Genomic DNA, 17,526 nt, shown 5'->3' with positions numbered 1-17,526 from the left:
GTGAATGAGAGCTCATTCTTTGGTGTGTGGCAACAAGAGACTCTTCTTCTTCTCTTCTTCTCTCCTCTTTCTTGCTTGTGTGTGATTGAGAGAGGGAGTGTGAGAGTGTGAGGGGGTGAGTGTGTGAGGGTGAGGGATCAAGGAGGTGAAGCTCTCCACCATCTCCTCTCTTCTTCTTCTCTGCACTTCTCTTCTCTTCTCTTCTCTCGAGCGCAGCTATGGAGGATGGAGCTTGGAGGTGGAGGCTTGAGGATGCTTGAGCTCACATCTATAATCATGGAGCTATCAATGTGCTTGAGGGAGGACACAACTCATTCGGGCCTCGCGATAAGCTCACTACACTTGTAGAGAGTGAGAGAGAGCGTCGGCTATGTGAGAGGTAGCCATTAGTTCTCAACTTGAAACACTTGAACGAATAAGCTGTCTGTGGGTCTTGGCGGTTGTGCCTCTACACCTAGATATGTCAGTTGGATTAATATCTACCCTTGGTATAGTTAGCCTTTGCTCATTGGGAACTAGGAGAGTTAATGGAGCTCCTCAACCAAATTGGAGTGGGAGATTCATTGGATACTATGACTGATAAGGTTGCTGGTATGGTAGGTGTTGAGGCAACTTGTAATGAATAGCTTCATGCCTATACTTGCCACAATTAGTCTAAGTCCTAAGTCTTGGTTTAGGACACTCTATTAGCAAATGATTGCCACCATAGTATTGCACACATTGAATGTTTGTTCTAGTAGGTCTTCGTGAGGCATCTTGAAGCTTGATAATCTCTAGCTTCTTGAGGTTAGGCATATCCTCAGAGAAATCCACACTCTTGTCTTTTTTGTGTGCTTTAGATGTTGCTTTCTTGCTACAAATGGTGGCCCTTTCACTATGGGTAGTGATAAATCTTATTGATTGTGTAGCTTTGCTTCTCCTTTCCTTCATTAGATCATCCACCCTTATGGCTTCATAAAAAATATTAGCTAAAACATCTTGTTGCAAACTTGAGTTTCTAGCCAAAGCCTTACATAGTTCTTCATTTTTTATCCCGGTGATAGATACTGTTGATGTCGCCCTAGCTGTGGGTTTCTCAGGTTCTAGGATCTTCTTATAGAGACTTCTCACATGAGTGGCATAGTCTCAAATTTTCTCTTTGTCTTTTTGGTTCACATTAATACACTTGACAATTAGGTTATTAGAGTACCTAGCAGATGAGAAGTACTTGATGAAGAAATTCTTAAGAGCATCAAAGTTGTTCCTTTTTGTGTCATTGAGGCTTGTGAATCAATTTCGGCCTTTTACTTGAAGACACAACCCAAAAGCTTGCAGTTTCTTGTTGTGACATCCATGAGGTTGTTTGCCTTGCACACTTGTTTGAACTATTCAATGAAGCTATAAGGGTCATCCCTTTCCCTCTACTTGTCAACTTGCTTTGTGACGATTGCTATCTTTGTTTGGCTTCTATTTCTAGATGTTACCCCCAAGCCAGTCAAAGTTTTGTAGTTAGTGTAGCACTACCTTTTTCTATTGAATTTTGGTCTAGTAGTCTTTTGAGTAGGAGTTTGGATGGGCTAAGGTTTGCATTAGGAATTTCTGTCTGACCCATCTCCTCTTCTGTAGTGGTTTCTCTTGCTAGATCTAAAATGTGCTAGATTTGGCCTAACTCTGTCTTCTTTCTTCGCTTGTCTAGTCTTTGATTTCATGTGAACCTTACAACTTGCCTAATGAGACCCCTTCCAAGATTCTTCTACATCCACCATGATCTCTTTTGCATCTCTTCCTCTATGTTCAACTTGTGTGTGTAGGTCGTAGAGTAATATTAGAACTTGGATATCCATAGGGAATTCCATTGCATCAAATTCCAAAGAGTTGGTATTTGAACTCGTTCTTGCCATATGTTCTAGATACTCTTGGGTGACAAGCATCTCAATGAGGCTAATGAGCCTTGACAAAGTACTAGGGGTTCCTATTGTGTGTTCCTTGCAGGATTGAGATATTCTCTGACGTGAGTCAATGTGGTTTAATGTTAGCACTTGCAAGTGCTTAAGCTTAGTTTCCTTGTGGCCCTCAACGGCTAAGTAGGCACTTCTTGTTCTCCCTTGTGTATGGTACTACTTGTCAAGGTCTGGATGTGTGCTATGACCTTCTCTCTTTTGGCACTCTTGCTCTCATGTTCCCTTGGTTTAGTTCTGTCCTTGTCCTTGTTGCAATATTTCTTATTTAGTTGCTGGGTCTTAGGTCAAGGATGGATATATTCTTAATAACTCTATGGTCTTACAAGGCCTAGGAGGTCATTGATAATTCTTGTGTTATGGTCCTTGAAATGTTATGTCCTTTTTTTGGTCACTTTCTTGTTAGTTACAATGTTATTCTTCCCAAGGGGTGCAAGAAATCCTTGAGAAAAAATAAAGACTTCCAATGATCTCCACATCTAGGCTAAGCACTTTCGCTTTACACCCACTTGTCACTTAAGAATGTAACTATCTCCATTCTTTACCTCTAGTGCAGTTTGTATTGAGTGTGATGCTTCTGAGTGTGATAAGGGTGTTTGTTTTGAGAATAGCATGGGTGAGTATGGTCTGAGGATGTTTTCTTTGAGTGATAACTTCAAGACAAGAGGGTGGTGATAACAACAAAACCAATGTCCAATAATAATTGTATTTACTGGAGTGTCAATCTACCGCACCCTAAGTGTGTTGTCTTGTTGGAAATGCTCCAATCAATAGTGATTTTCCAAGCTCGGTCAAGGGTGGTACCTCTCGTTCTACTCATTGTTTCAATAAGTCTTGATGTTTCTCTCCTAGTGTGATGGTTTCTCACTTAGAGCTCTCTTACCATAGCACAATTCAAGATGTTACCCCCATCTACTCTCGATAATTGAAATTATCAATGCGGTTGAGCATACAATGGTTGATCAATTCTTGGTCTATCGGATGACAATCTCAACCCTTCAGTCCATTGTGTCATGTAGTCAAGTTGTTATGGGGTGATGCACTACACATTATTAGTCAGTGTCCCACGGCCTTCATGTATGGTCAATATGTCTTAGCAAGCCTCATCTATGCACTCATGACAAGGTCTTGTTCAAGACAATGAGGTTCACTCAAAGTCCAAGAAAAGTTGAATGGATACTAGCATGAGAGCAAATGTCTCTTCACCCCTTGAAGAGTAGTATCTATGTGTACCGATAGTAGAATGCCATTTTCCTCTAGAGATGATCAGAAAATAAAGTATCTTTTAGGGATAAAAGACATTTCCTGCTGGAGACGAGGGTTGTCTCTAATGGAACAATCATCTAGTGCTCCATATGTTTATGTCCAACTTGGGTTACCTTTGGTCAAAAGGTTTTTCGGCACTATTGCACTAAAAAATAGTCAAAGCTTCCAACTTACTTCAAGAGAGCATCTAAGGGATGATTGAAATGACAAGCACTAAGTCTCAAGGTGCTAAGAATCATGCAATGGTAGATGACCTCTATGGGGTTTTGTCTTGCCTAGAAAATCATGGTCCAAGTGTGACTCAAGCAGTTGGAATAAGAGGATGCATTAGGGTTCAAGGAAATAAGGGTGATCCTACCATCTTGAGAGTCCATAAGTACTCAACCCTTACCATGAGGTACTCAATTTATTGCATGAGTTTGATTAGACCTCATGAAGGTTTTCCAACCACTAGCAGTAGTCTATGGTGTGGTGTAGTTAGAGGTTTGGCCTACCTGCAATTCCGCAAGGTCACAAGCTACCCCCTTTGACTTTGGATTGGAATCCTCATACATGACTTAGTGATCTCCAACACAAGGAGGCAGGCCACCAAACCACATGCAAGTCATCCCTCCAAACCCAAAAAGGCAAGCTCCTCACTAAACAATGTCTAGTCAACCACTTCTTACTCATTAATTAATTCCCAATGGGCAACTGAATGTGCAAGGCTCCCTACTAGTGTAAACATCTTTAACAATAGATTGCTATTACACTATGCTTTTTTTGTAATAAGGAGAGTATGAAGCATGGAAAACTCACTGAATGGACAAGCAGGGCACCTGTGTTGGAATTTCTAATTGAACTCTGATATTAAGTTTAAATTATATCTACATCTACAAATTATCCCCAAAAACTTACAATTCCATAGTGGTCACGTACAAGGACCAAGGAGCATGGATAGATCAAAACTGTGTCCCCTAGGTACCCTTGAACTAGCTTTTTGGGCCTCCCGAACAGTTTGCCAAATGCTTGCAATAGCACCCTCAGTTCTAATTGAACCAATGCACCTCTCATACTATAAATAATAGTAAATTTTCTAAAATAAATATGGAAATTAAGTCACCTCATACGTCAATTCTTACCTCTTCAAACTATGCACACTCCAATCCTTGTAGTAGGAAGGAGCTAGCCAATACTGTAGAGGACTATCTCAATTTGGTATGTGAAGTCAACAATACTTGTGATTAATACTCCAAAATATCACATAATTTGAATTTTTTTGGCCTGCTTTGGCTGGGCACATCAAGAATTTTAGGAGCTCACACAGTTTGGTCTTATCTATCACTAGTTCGCCAACTAGCTTATGGTAACACCACTACAGCTAGTTTGTCTACCTATTTGTTCCAAGTGGATTTTACAATCAACGATTTGATTCCCAACCAAATTTTAGCCATTTTTACCTATTTGAATGTAAGCAAAAGACCTTTTTGATCATTTCGTTAATAATACATTCAAGAACAGGCTGCTCACAAGCATCGTGGACTAGCTAGTTGGTGGTCTTCGGTCTTTGACTAGCTTCTTATAAGTACTTTATTCAAACCAATGAAAATTCAAAAAATTTAGCACTTTCAAACAATTTTGATGGTACATTTTAAGTAAACAAAATCATCCAATTGCTTCACGAAACAGTCTCAATTGCATCCTTGTTAAGTACACTATCTTCACTATAATCGATTATTAGCAAACATTTGGTAATAAACAAAACATGAACTGCAATTGATTATTAGCAATCATTTGGTAAGAAACAAAAAAACCAACATCGAATCTTAATTTCTCATGAATATTTGGAATTAAATGTTGAATTTGTTTATTGAATTTAATGATGTAAGCAATAAGCCCCGTTTTTTTTTGTCAGGCATGCATGTTCTAGTCTTCTCAGACTACCTAGAGTGATTATGATTAGATAGTTTGTGCCCCCTTGCTACCCTTTTCTAAATTATTTCCAAAAATATAAACAAAATATATTTTCAAAAAAGAATATTAGAAATTTTCAATGACATACCAGTAATACTCATGTTCTTTACCCTTTTCCAATTATGCCCAAAAATCACTACAATTAAGTAATGCACCTAGTTGTTATGGGTGAGACTGCTTTCATGTGCTTCTTGTGTCAAGCTCCAAAATCAAAAAATAAAAAATAGATATAGAAAATCCTACATGTTTTCATGACCCTTGCATGTGTCTTTAGCCCCAAATGTGAATAGCATTGATATACACAAGTAAGAGTTTTTATAGGTAGTTCGGTATTGAGCGCACTTAGCTAATTGCTATTGAACTCTCAACCCACAATATACCAATGCATACCATGGTAAAAATTCATGGAAATCAATAAAATCAAAACAAAAACTTGTAGTTTTTGTGGCTTTCTAGTCAATGAAGCACATTCAAGTGGTACATCACTTGTCGTTGCCTAGAATGTAGGATATGGCAGTTACATGAAAGCAAGAGTAGTTTGTGTTTTTGGTTTTTTTCTAAATTTTCATGGATCAAAAATGCTTTTTTCCTAATCTAACAAAATTTCACAAATCCAAGCCTATCCTATAAAGACAAAAACACATGCGCATTCCATGGATTGGTTCCCTTCCAATCCATTCATTCATTGTGACTATGATGCATGAGTTTTCCACATCGAACCTATTATGGTGAAAAAGCCCATCTCGCTCGAATTTGGCATATTATGCTTTCCATCTATGGTTGAAGACTCATTAAGAGAGATTCCATCATGTCCTCACAATGGAACAAAAATGTAGGGTCACTTCGCCTACGTGCTAGATCTAAACGAAAAGATGCATATCAGTCATGTGCTCCCTCAAGCCAAGTCTATTCACAGTCTCTCAGATCAGGAGGTTTCGTACCATCTCATCTCACTCACTCAACTTGTTATGGATGAGAATTTAAAACTCATCAAGCAAGAAGACAACCAAAGAAAAATAGTTGATGTAGGGGAACTCATCGGATGTAGCCTAGATGTACGTTGAGATCTCCCAAGCTCTGATGACTTTGGTGGCAATGCATGCTTTGCATGAGTTGATGGAATGGTTACAATAAGGTTTTTCTCACCATATTTATGCGACCTTTGATTTAATATTTGGGTTGGGGCTATGTTTCAAGGGTTCCCACCACCCGTGGTCTCTTCATGTTTGCTTATAGAGTCCTCTGACATGTCTAGACATTATAACTCACTCCACTTGCATGCCCTTAAATGTGCATTAATTTATGATTTGCATGGGAGTGAGCCCGATTCTTGAGAACGATTTTACAAAAAAATATTTGAACCTTCTTGGTATTGATTTTAATTCAATGTCTTCATGTTATTTTTTTTCTCTCTTGATGTGCACTTTTTACTCCAGGCTTTGAATTCTGCTAGTTGGATGTGGTCAATGTATCTTGAGGCCATCCCTTTTGGGTCCTCCTTGATCCTTGCATGTATCCAGTTTTTCACTTCTTTTGACACATGTTGCTTCTTTCTGTATAGCTCATTACTTGCTCCTTCGTGCTTTTGTAGCTGTTTTGCAAAAAAGGTTAACATCTGTGTGCAATATCATCTAGTCTTTCTTAGGAAAATGGAAGACTAAATTTGAATGTAGTTTCAATTACATTTCACAAGGAAACCTTGGGATGGTCACTCCTAATAGTAGCCTAATGCCCACATAAGAAGGGTCACTTTGCAACAACAAAAGGTAAGAATGAGCTAATACTACACTTTTGGTCCATAGAGAATGGAGCTACTCCTATTTTTAGTATGCTTTTCTAACACTCTCATATTTTTCCTTTTATGCATGTTTAATATGTACATGATTAGTATCATGAATGTAAGTGGAAGAATTGAGAATTATAAGTAGAATGAAATGGAAATTATTCATCCTTGATTTATCCTAACCTAGTTGTCATCATTAGGTCAAATATTGTTATGTGGAATTCCTTTAACTTCAATTTGACACATGATTGTCACAATGAAACTTCCGATTGTTGTGGACTTCCACCATTTCCTTAGGTTGCATTTTAGCTTCAAGTTGCAGCTCAGCTCTTCAGTGAAAGATTCACATAAAATATATTTATATTACTTTAGGGCCATAGCCCATAGAAACTAGTCTTTGAGATGCCTTTTAAATGCATGCAAAACAAAGACATCCAAATATCTATATGTTGTTGCACAAGGTAGAGTAAGGCTCTAGTAGCAAATTCTTGTGGCTTGTTTTTGATAGTGTTTGATTGTCTTGATAGCCTTTGATAGCTCCATCACAAAGATAAGGTCTATAGAAAATAAATAGGAGATTTTGGTGTGTAAATGGCCTTTAGATTGGAGTAGCATTAGATGTTTAAGAGGGAGGAGAAGAGAATGTGCAACAAATCTAGTGCAAAATTTTTTGTGCCATGAGGATGTTGATTCTAGGAACTATTGCAAGAGTTGGATCAAAGGGCACCATTGAGCTCCTCTCTCACTTGAGATTGCAAAGTTGTAGGGACTTGGCTTGATTTGAAACATGCGCGTGTGTAAGCTTTTTCCCAAAGAGGGAATTTTATATAGAAGAGGGAGAGGAAAAGAGCATGACATGGTTTAAAGCAAAAATTCTAGTCATTCCAAAAAGGTAAAGCTAAATTAATTATTGAGTTGTTAGTCATACATCATCCAAAGCTTTTTTTTTTTGCCTTTGTTATAAAAGCAAATTAGAGTTTTCCTTTTTTCACTATTTTTCTCTTATTTCACCCAATATTTTATTGCATGAAAAGCGTATTCTCATTTGTTCCAATTCAAAAGAATAACCAGAACAACCCTAGGTAGCATCTGGTAAGAGAGGAAGACATCTAATAGCAAAGTTGCAATATACAAATATCTAAGATCATTGAGCCAAGTCTCACTCCTTGTTAAGAAGGAAAGTAGAAGTAAAATATGGAGTGAAAACCAAGACAACCTTCTCAAAGAGAAAATGACACAAGATGAACATCAAGATAAAAAAGAACTGGAAGGGTAAGACCCATGACATGTGGAATATCACCTTAAGGTGGATGCCAAAATCCCCATTTCATGGAGTGACACCTCAAGGTGGTGCTAAAAGCCCCATTCCATGTGCATGTCCTATAAGAGGTGAGTACCACCTCAAGGTGGGTGCCAAAAGTCCCATTCTGTGTAAGAATAGTATCATGGTAATCACATACTTTGGCTATCCAACCTAGGACAAAAGTAACCTTTTTGAGGATCTCTATCTTAAATACAAGTTCATAAGGATCCTAAGTCCAAACCATCTCCTCCATTCCAAACAAAACAATGAGCAACAATTCCAATCAAGAAGTCAACTACCAACTTACAAGCCAAAGATGAAAAATTTGGTGGTCATTTACAAGCCAAACAATGTGCAAGATGCTAAGTGAACTATGTGATGTGAATGTTGTACTTAAGATAACTTAATGTGAGATACACCTAAATGGCAGATTTGGTAGAAGACATGATGTAGCTTAGAGACTCGTAAGGGTCTCAAGACCTAAGGTTGGTGTAATTCCTCAAGGTTCTAAGGTTTTGTGGTCCTAACATTCCTAGCATATAACCTAAGTCTACAATCATCATCATCTTTATGGCAACCTACATTTCTAGCTTTAATGCATGCCACATAAATATTATAATAATGAACTTTTATAATTTTAAATATTTTTATTGATCAAAATATATACTTTTTAAAAAACTCCCAAATTTTTTATTTTTAAAATTATTTTCTCTCTCGAGAATCTCTTATAAGGTATTTTTTGAGTCATCAAATCTCCCTTAATGCATATTGAAGGAGCAGCCCAAAGCAATTGCTAGACCAAAGGTACAATCAAATATGCAATTCACCATGGGGATCCCTAGTCCTATTCCAAAAGAAGAAGAATGGCACTCTTCATCTTTGCATAAAAACAAGGTAATGGTCAAAAATAACTATCCAAATCTTCAAAATCATCCATTTTTATCGAGATTGGGATGCCTCCATCACATCTCATTAGTGTTTGCATTATCTTTGCACTTTGCAAATGTGCATGTATGGGTGTGGTATACCATCCTACATTTTCTCAAATAGATGTAGAATTCACTATCAATATTTTTAGAAAAAGTATGGCAAATTATTCTCATTTATAGCTTTCACCCTTATTAGATTTCATCCTCTATACATATTGAAATGGTTCATTGTAATTATATACACTCCATGCATACACTCTTTACAATGATCACACATCCATCTAATGCTTTGGTCCCAAAGACACCATGTAATGATGTACACACAAGGTTTTTACATCCTCTCACCAAATGAGACAAAGGCTAGTAATGATGTATATACAAGGTTTTGTCCAATATAGGGATAAGGCTGGTAATATTGTGGACCTATTGCCAAAGGATATTGACATTTTGATTGCAAAACCAAAGTTCTAATATATGAAGAGATATGTTCACCTTTACATTTCATAAAGTTTCTCACTCATACAAATTTTCAACATGTTTACAAGCATGTTTGGTTCTACAAGTCACCATGTTTGTATGCATGCTTATCTTGCATTTAAGCATACTTTAAGCATAAATTTAGACAATGCATAATTTAAAATCCCCCTACATATGAATGTAATCCAAATAATTTTTATTCTTCACTTTGGGACATCAAAAAACAAGAAAGAACATAGATAGAGGAGGGAAACCCTTACCTCTTGCAATTTGCCAGCATGGAGAGCCCTTCTTCTTCTTCTTCTTCTTCTTCTTCTTCTTCTTCTTCTTCTTCTTCTTCTTCTTCTTCTTCTTCTTCTTCTTCTTCTTCTTCTTCTTCTTCACTGCTTCTTCTCTGAATGATATAGAATGTATACTTTGTTCTCGTATTTCCTTTTTCATGTCACATATACAAGTTATACTTTGTTCTCATCATCATCTTCTTCTTCTTTACTACTTCTTCTTTGAATGATATGCAAGCTATTCTTTGTTCTTATGTTTCATTTTCCAATCGCATATTACACTTATTCACTTGTTTTGAGTAATTATTGATCTTTGTTTTTGTGCCTACTCTCTTAATATGTGTAGTTTATGCTATGTTAAAGATGCAAACAATAGTGATAAATCTACTTTGAAGTTGAATATGGCATGATGTGTTATTTGTGCTAGTTAAGAATCTGCATTTGTTTTGCAATTTATCCAAGATAATTGACAAGTAATTAAACATGATTGTAAACCCTATCATAAATACATGTTTTCTAGCAATGTAGTCACACAATTAGATCACATTTTAAATGCTTATTTACACAATCTAGTATATGTTTAAATGATAAATGCACTTTACCTATAGAATACTTGAGAATATAAATGTGCAATGAAACATTTTGTAGCATAAACAAAATGTAGAGTTGAGCAGAAGTGGTTTTTGCAAGTATAGGATGTTTATTGCAATTACAAAAAATTATGCTTTTTATGTGTAATAGATTGCATTGTTTTGTATTTGTTAATATATGCACGTGGGTTTGTCTTTTACTCGGTTGTGCAATGTCTTCTTTTTTGAGAAAATAGCAAGGTACCCTTTGTTCTCCTCTTCTTCCCTTCTCTAATCACTTATAAAAAATTCAAATAGTACTTGTAATTGTACATTTTAAGTTGCAAATTGAATAATATCTTATTTGTTCATCATAAGTTCATATTTATTCATTTATTGTTTGCTATGATGAACAAAAAGACATGATGTAGAAGAAGCCATAGATTATGATAAGGGGTTTCTTAGGAGGGCTTTGTTAGGATGAGTGGAGCTTTGTAAATTCTAAATGTATATACTTCAATGATGTGGGAGTGTACCAAAACCACAACTTTAGGAGAGAAAAAATATATAATGTGATAGATGAGTTATAATTCTATTTATGGTTCACAAACTTATGTATAATCTTCAAAGATTTTAGATTTAGAATATGGCACAATTTAAGGACCAAGAACCGTGCAACATCCTTATGCTTAAGTGTATCTTAGCCTAGGTCACGTAGTCATATCGTCACTAATTGTCATGTCTTGTGTTTTTGTAGATGTTGTCATATCGCCATCCAAAAATTCAAAACATGAAAATATGATGGCAAAGATGTAAGCTTACTTTGGGAACCCCTCACTACTAAGGAGGTGTTTGACTATATGTCAACCCTCAGACCATCTAGTTAATAGAGTGCCTTAAGGCCTCTTTTGACTGCACCTCAACCACCTTAATCACAACTAGCCATAGGGACTCCTCATTCTATACCTCAACCATCTCGTTTGTGGAGAACCATATGGCCTCTATTATCCATGCTTGAAGCATCTACAACAAAAATGACCACACAAACTCCTGTGATAGGTCCTTCCACCACATAGACTTCTTTTTCTACAACTTCAGTGTCTCCTACACCTATCCCATCATTTTGACATTCCCCATCTAGGAGTCGAGGATGCTACAGTAAAGTGGAGGATGCTCAGAAGTAGTAGAGAGAGGGGATTGCTATTTAATATCAAGATAATCCCCTAAAAAATATATGCGTACTAAATGTCCACGATGGCATCATGCAAGACACGTGTTGAAAGGAGATATTTAGTTGCCTCCTTCATCTATCGTACATGCCATGTATAAATATTATTAAGGTCATTCATGCTATTGATGAGTCATATATATTCCCATAAGAGAAGGATGGAGCAATGGATTTCTCCACCAAGTTATCCTATTATTGCTCATGGGGGAGAGTGGAAGGAAGTGAAAGAGGGTGCAAAAAAAAGGATTTGTAATCTGCAACACAAAGAGATGTAGCACATCCAAAATGGAATAGCACGAGACTTCAAACCTTGAATCCGGAGAACGAGCATCATGAGAGGCTGAGTTTAAGCAATTTGACTCATTAAGCTTTTGTATTTATGATATTATTGACATCTAATAATGTCAATATAGGATATTGTGGGTAGACTTTTAATTAAGCCAAAGACAATATAAAATCATTGACATAGTAGGCAAGATACATGGGTGTTGCAAAGCAGAACACATGGTGAATCTAGCATCTCAATTCTTAGATATAGAAAACTTAATCTAACAAGAAAGAATTTGAATGAGTTAATAAGCTCACAAAGAACAAGATAAAACATACTATAGGGCCCAACCTTCCCCATGATGAAAGCAGAATTTGTCATTCTCTATTATATGGAGTATAGATTTACATAGATATTTACCTTCATATCATACATCTAGTTGCTAGGCATATACAAATATCAATCAAACTACAAAACTGTATATATTAAGAGGTTTCATGTAGCTTGTTATAGTTGATATAAAAAATTCTATGTGTCGAATCACATCATTTTGGCATCACCATCATGCTAAAATATGTTAAACCCCCAAAATGACTCCAAAACCTCTTAATTCCAACTCCAAATAAGGGAAAAACAAAAAAACTAAGTTTTTACACCGATCTTCTATTTTGTATGCGATTCAATCGCTTTTATAAAGAATGATAGGAAAGCTTTCTAAAAATGGACCAGATTTTTTAAAAAAAGCAACGCATCCGATAAATGAAGCTTATTGTGATAAAATCATATTTTAAATAGAATACTCATATATTATTTATATTAAAGAGATTAAATTAAATAAATTAATAGTACTAAAGACCAATGATTTAGTTAAAACTACTATTAAAGAAGCTTAACCTTGTACTTCACAAATAAATTAATAAGTTTAATAATATACAATATCATTTCAATGCATATTATGATATATTATTATGGCTACTATATAAATTTATCTAATAACTATTTATATAATACTCTACTTGCCACATCACAAAGGATATTAGTATCCTTCCATCTATCTACTAGAGGTATAATGTGACCAGGGTCACACGTGTACACTTATGCAATAAGTGACAGATCATACACCAACTAGACAAAATCCACAATAAAATAAAAATACACTTATTTTCACGGTGAATTTTGGTAAAATATCATGATTATCATAATTCCATAACATGTCTTAGGGTTTAAAAAAGTAATTATCCCCAAATGATAAAACAAAGAAAACTACAAAGGGTGGCCAATCACATATTAGTGATGCCTCATTCGACGAATCTACACATTCTTACAAAAATAAGGCTCCATGGATTTGATAGAAAATATTGACTCATGTGGTGAATCCATGTCCATGTGATATGGTTGATAGTTATTAGGTGAGAGTATCAATAGGGTTTAGTTTTTAACAAAGCTAAAATAAAACTTGATGATATTAAACTAAATAACAACTGTGTAATACATATAGAATATAGAGAGATCAAATACATAATAGTTACTTAATATACATATATAAATCTAAATTTATTTTGTTTACTATAGTGAAATTTGACTTATGGGCATCTTTAGATTGGAATATCTTTTAAAAATTACTAGTGATTAGAATATTGTTAAAAAATAAAACTTTAGCTTTTCTAATGATCTAGAAAATGTATTTAACTAAGTACAATATAAAAACAAAGAACAATTGACCAAACCAATATTTTAAAGTAATAAGATATTATATTGTTAGACAAAATTACAAAATTAGACTAAGATGTTAACATCACCTAAGATCAGTATAAAAACTATGTATATTTAATCAAAAATCTCTCTAATACAAGTTATAGTTCTTCCTGTAAGCTACGAGTTTAATTTTAATAGTACATCTAAATTCTAGTTAAATCAAAAGTTATTTTTATGAGAAGCTAGGTCATTATATAGGTTTGAGCGAGAAAAATTATCTAAGTGTGGGTCAAAAGATCTACTTTAGAGCAGAATAACTTTCTATGTATTTAGATTCAATTCAAAATGATAGCTTGAGAGTTGTAGATAATAACATCTCCTATTATTGAGATGACTTGCTAATGCGGAGATAAGGGTGAGAAAATAAAGCCCAAAGTTTGCCAAAACATAAAAATTTTATTATTGTACTATGAAATATGGGTTCATGGCCACTTTAGGATTAAAATATCTCACAAAATATTTAGAATTTATAAAATTTATATCTATAAAAAATTATAAAGCTTTTTAATTACTAAGACTTTCATTTTTTTATTATTCTCAAATTCTAAATAGATTTAAAGTTATAATACCTAGAAAATAACTCCATTGGAAGATTTGGGACTGATGTATAATCATGATGATGACTTTCAAATTCATAGCTTTTGTCACCATAGCCTCTATATGTAACGATGTGCCTTGTAGACCGTGATTGTGCTACGATACTCCCATATGCGTAAGATGTCAAATGATGAAATTTGGAGTGTAGTTAAGCTCTGATACTACTGTAGCAAAGTGGATCACATGGTGAACTTAGCATCTCAAATCTTAAATATAGACAAATTAATGATATATACAAGGATTTAAATAAGTTAACAAATCTACAAAGAACAATAGAAAAATATACTACAGGGCCCAACCTCCCCTATGGCAAAATTCATGGTTTGCCATCCTTTATTATGAAATATTAATTTACATAGCTATTTACATTCATATCATAGATCTTATTTTAAGAAAAATACAAACGTGGATCAAACTACAAAGTTTTGTATATTAAAAGATTTCATATAGCTTGCTGCAGTTGATACAAAAAAAATTGTGCACCAAGTCACATCATTTTGGCATTACCATTGTGTTCCAAAACATACCAAAACGGCTCCAAAAGCCCTGAATTGGGACTCTACATGAGGGTAAAATAATAAAACTAAGTTTTCACTGTGTTCTCCTATTTTGAAAGAGAGAGAGAGTTAGTTATAGTTGTTTACAATTTGAGAGAGAGAGAGAGAGAGAGAGAGAGAGAGAGAGAGAGTTAGTTATAGTAGTCATAGTCATTGTTGTCATCATGTGATCTGTCAAGAATCGCGTGGTGGGGAGACTTGCTCAAGATGCTGCACCGAACACACACAGAATGCACAAGGAGAAGCTCACTCAAGAGACAAGAAGAGAGATGGAGGCCAAAACGTTTTCTTGCTGGTTTCTTCTTCTTCTTCCACACACTTTTCAATGTACACAAAGTATAGATAAGATACAACATAAAGAAAAGTGGCCTACTAAGTCAAACAATGCATAACTGACTATACTAGTCGACTGGCACTATAACTATGCCAGTTGTAAATAGGTGTAACAACCTGAATATAATAAGTAATGAGTCAGTGGCCATGTGAGAGTCATAATGACCACCGACGTGCTAAGTGTAGACGTGTGGACCCATCTAACCAGGCAGTCCATCATCAATGTCTGCATGTGTTGAGCTTGTCATCTCAACACTCTCCCTCAAGCTCAACTGCATCTCTGCAACTCCAAGTAAGCTTCGAAACTTTTGAAGCTTCTCTGTACCCAATGCCTTTGTGAAGATGTCAGCTATCTGATCCTGTGTGCTGACATGCACCAAGTCAATCTCATCTGCTAGTACCTTCTCTCTCACAAAGTGGTAGTGTACTTCAATATGTTTTGACCTGGCATGGAACATAGGGTTCCTAGCCAACTGTATACTGCTCATGTTGTCACAATAAATGACAACTGGACCTTCCACCTGCACATCCAAATCAGCCAATAACTTTTGTAGCCATACTATCTCACATGCTGCAACAGCAACACCTCTATACTCAACCTCTGTACTCGACAAAGCAACTGTAGATTGCTTTTTGCTGCTCCAAGTAACTGCTGCACTACCAAGAGAGAACATGTATCCGCTGGTAGATCTTCTATCAGACATACTACTAGCCCAATCTGCATATGTGTATCCGAACACTTGTACATCTGTACTTGCCTCATAGAAAAGTCCATAATGTAATGTGGACTTCACATATCTCAATATGCATCTGACTGCATCCAAATGTGGCTTTCTAGGTACTTGCATAAACTGACTTACAAGACCAACAACGTAGCTCAAGTCTGGCCTTGTAATGGTCATGTAGATCAAACTCCCCACTATCCTCCTGAACATAGTAGGTTCTTCTATCTCATCCCCAACATCAACACTCAACTTTACATTCTGCTCCAACGGGACTGAAAGTGGTTTGCATGCTGTCATACCATACTTGGACAACATATCCAAGCCATATTGTCTTTGGGACAGCCATATATCATCATCGCATCTGATCACCTCAATGCCAAGGAAGTACCTTAGCTCACCTAAATCCTTCATCTCAAACTTCTTCTTCAAAAAATCCTTGACTTCAACAATCCCACTATCACTATCACTTGTAATAATCAAGTCATCCACATAGATGACTATGATGACCAAACCTGCATCTCCCTTTCTCACATAAAGTGAGTGATCAGCATCATCAGAAACATTCAAGCCAATATTGACAAGATACTCTCTGATCTTGTCAGACCATGCTCTAGGTGCTTGCTTGAGCTCATAGAGCACCTTCTTCAACCTGCATACATACGTGGGATGCTCTAAATCTTCATAACCTGCTGGCTGATCCATATACACTTCTTCCTGCAAATCACCATGCAAGAAGGCATTCTTCACATCCATTTGCTGCAACCGCCAACCTTTGGCTGCTGCCAAAGCAATCACACATCTGACAGTTGTCATCCTAGCAACTGGACTGAAGGTTTGTTCATAATCTATGCCATATGTTTGGGCATAGCCTTTTGCAACCAGCCTATCTTTGTACCTACTAATAGAACCATCTGTATTGTGCCTAATCTTATAAACCCACTTACATCCAATAGCTTTCTTGCCCTTCGGCAATGATACTAGATCCCAAGTCTTATTGGCCTCTAATGTAGCCATCTCCTCATCCATTACTGCATCCCAATGAGCATGACCAACAGCCTCCTCAAAACATGTGGGCTCAACATCCTCAACTAGTTTCACCATATAAGCATAATGGTGAGCTGCATAACCTTCAAAACCAAATCTTTTAACAAGGTATCTGACCCTGCTAGATCTGTGTACCACCGGATCACTCAATGGAGCCTTTACATTACTATGAGCTCTCTGTACACCTGGTGTCCTGACAGAAGGAATACCAAGCTCATCATCCAAGCTCTCTGAGCCACTGGAGTCTCCATCAAGAACTGCATCAATGCCATCTGACACTTTATTCTTTCCTTTGTCTTTACCTGTAGTGCTACTAGATGCACCTGAAGATGTAGAGCTACTCCTTAGTCTCCCAGACCAAGGACTACCAGATGACGTCTCTGGTCCACTAAGAGTCCGTGATTCTTGCTTTTCAGCCTGCACATGAGTGTCATGATCATCATCATCATCCAATGCATCACCACTAGATGCATACCAACTACTCATTTAATCAAAGATGACATCCTTGCTCACTCTGAACT

The sequence above is a fragment of the Lygodium microphyllum genome, chromosome 8 (assembly GCF_053477565.2).
Source record: "Lygodium microphyllum isolate KBCC chromosome 8, Lygodium_microphyllum_v1.1.10, whole genome shotgun sequence".
NCBI classification, from domain to species: Eukaryota; Viridiplantae; Streptophyta; class Polypodiopsida; order Schizaeales; family Lygodiaceae; genus Lygodium; species Lygodium microphyllum.
The sequence above is the reverse complement of the archived record's forward strand: the minus strand, read 5'-3'. Positions refer to the sequence as shown.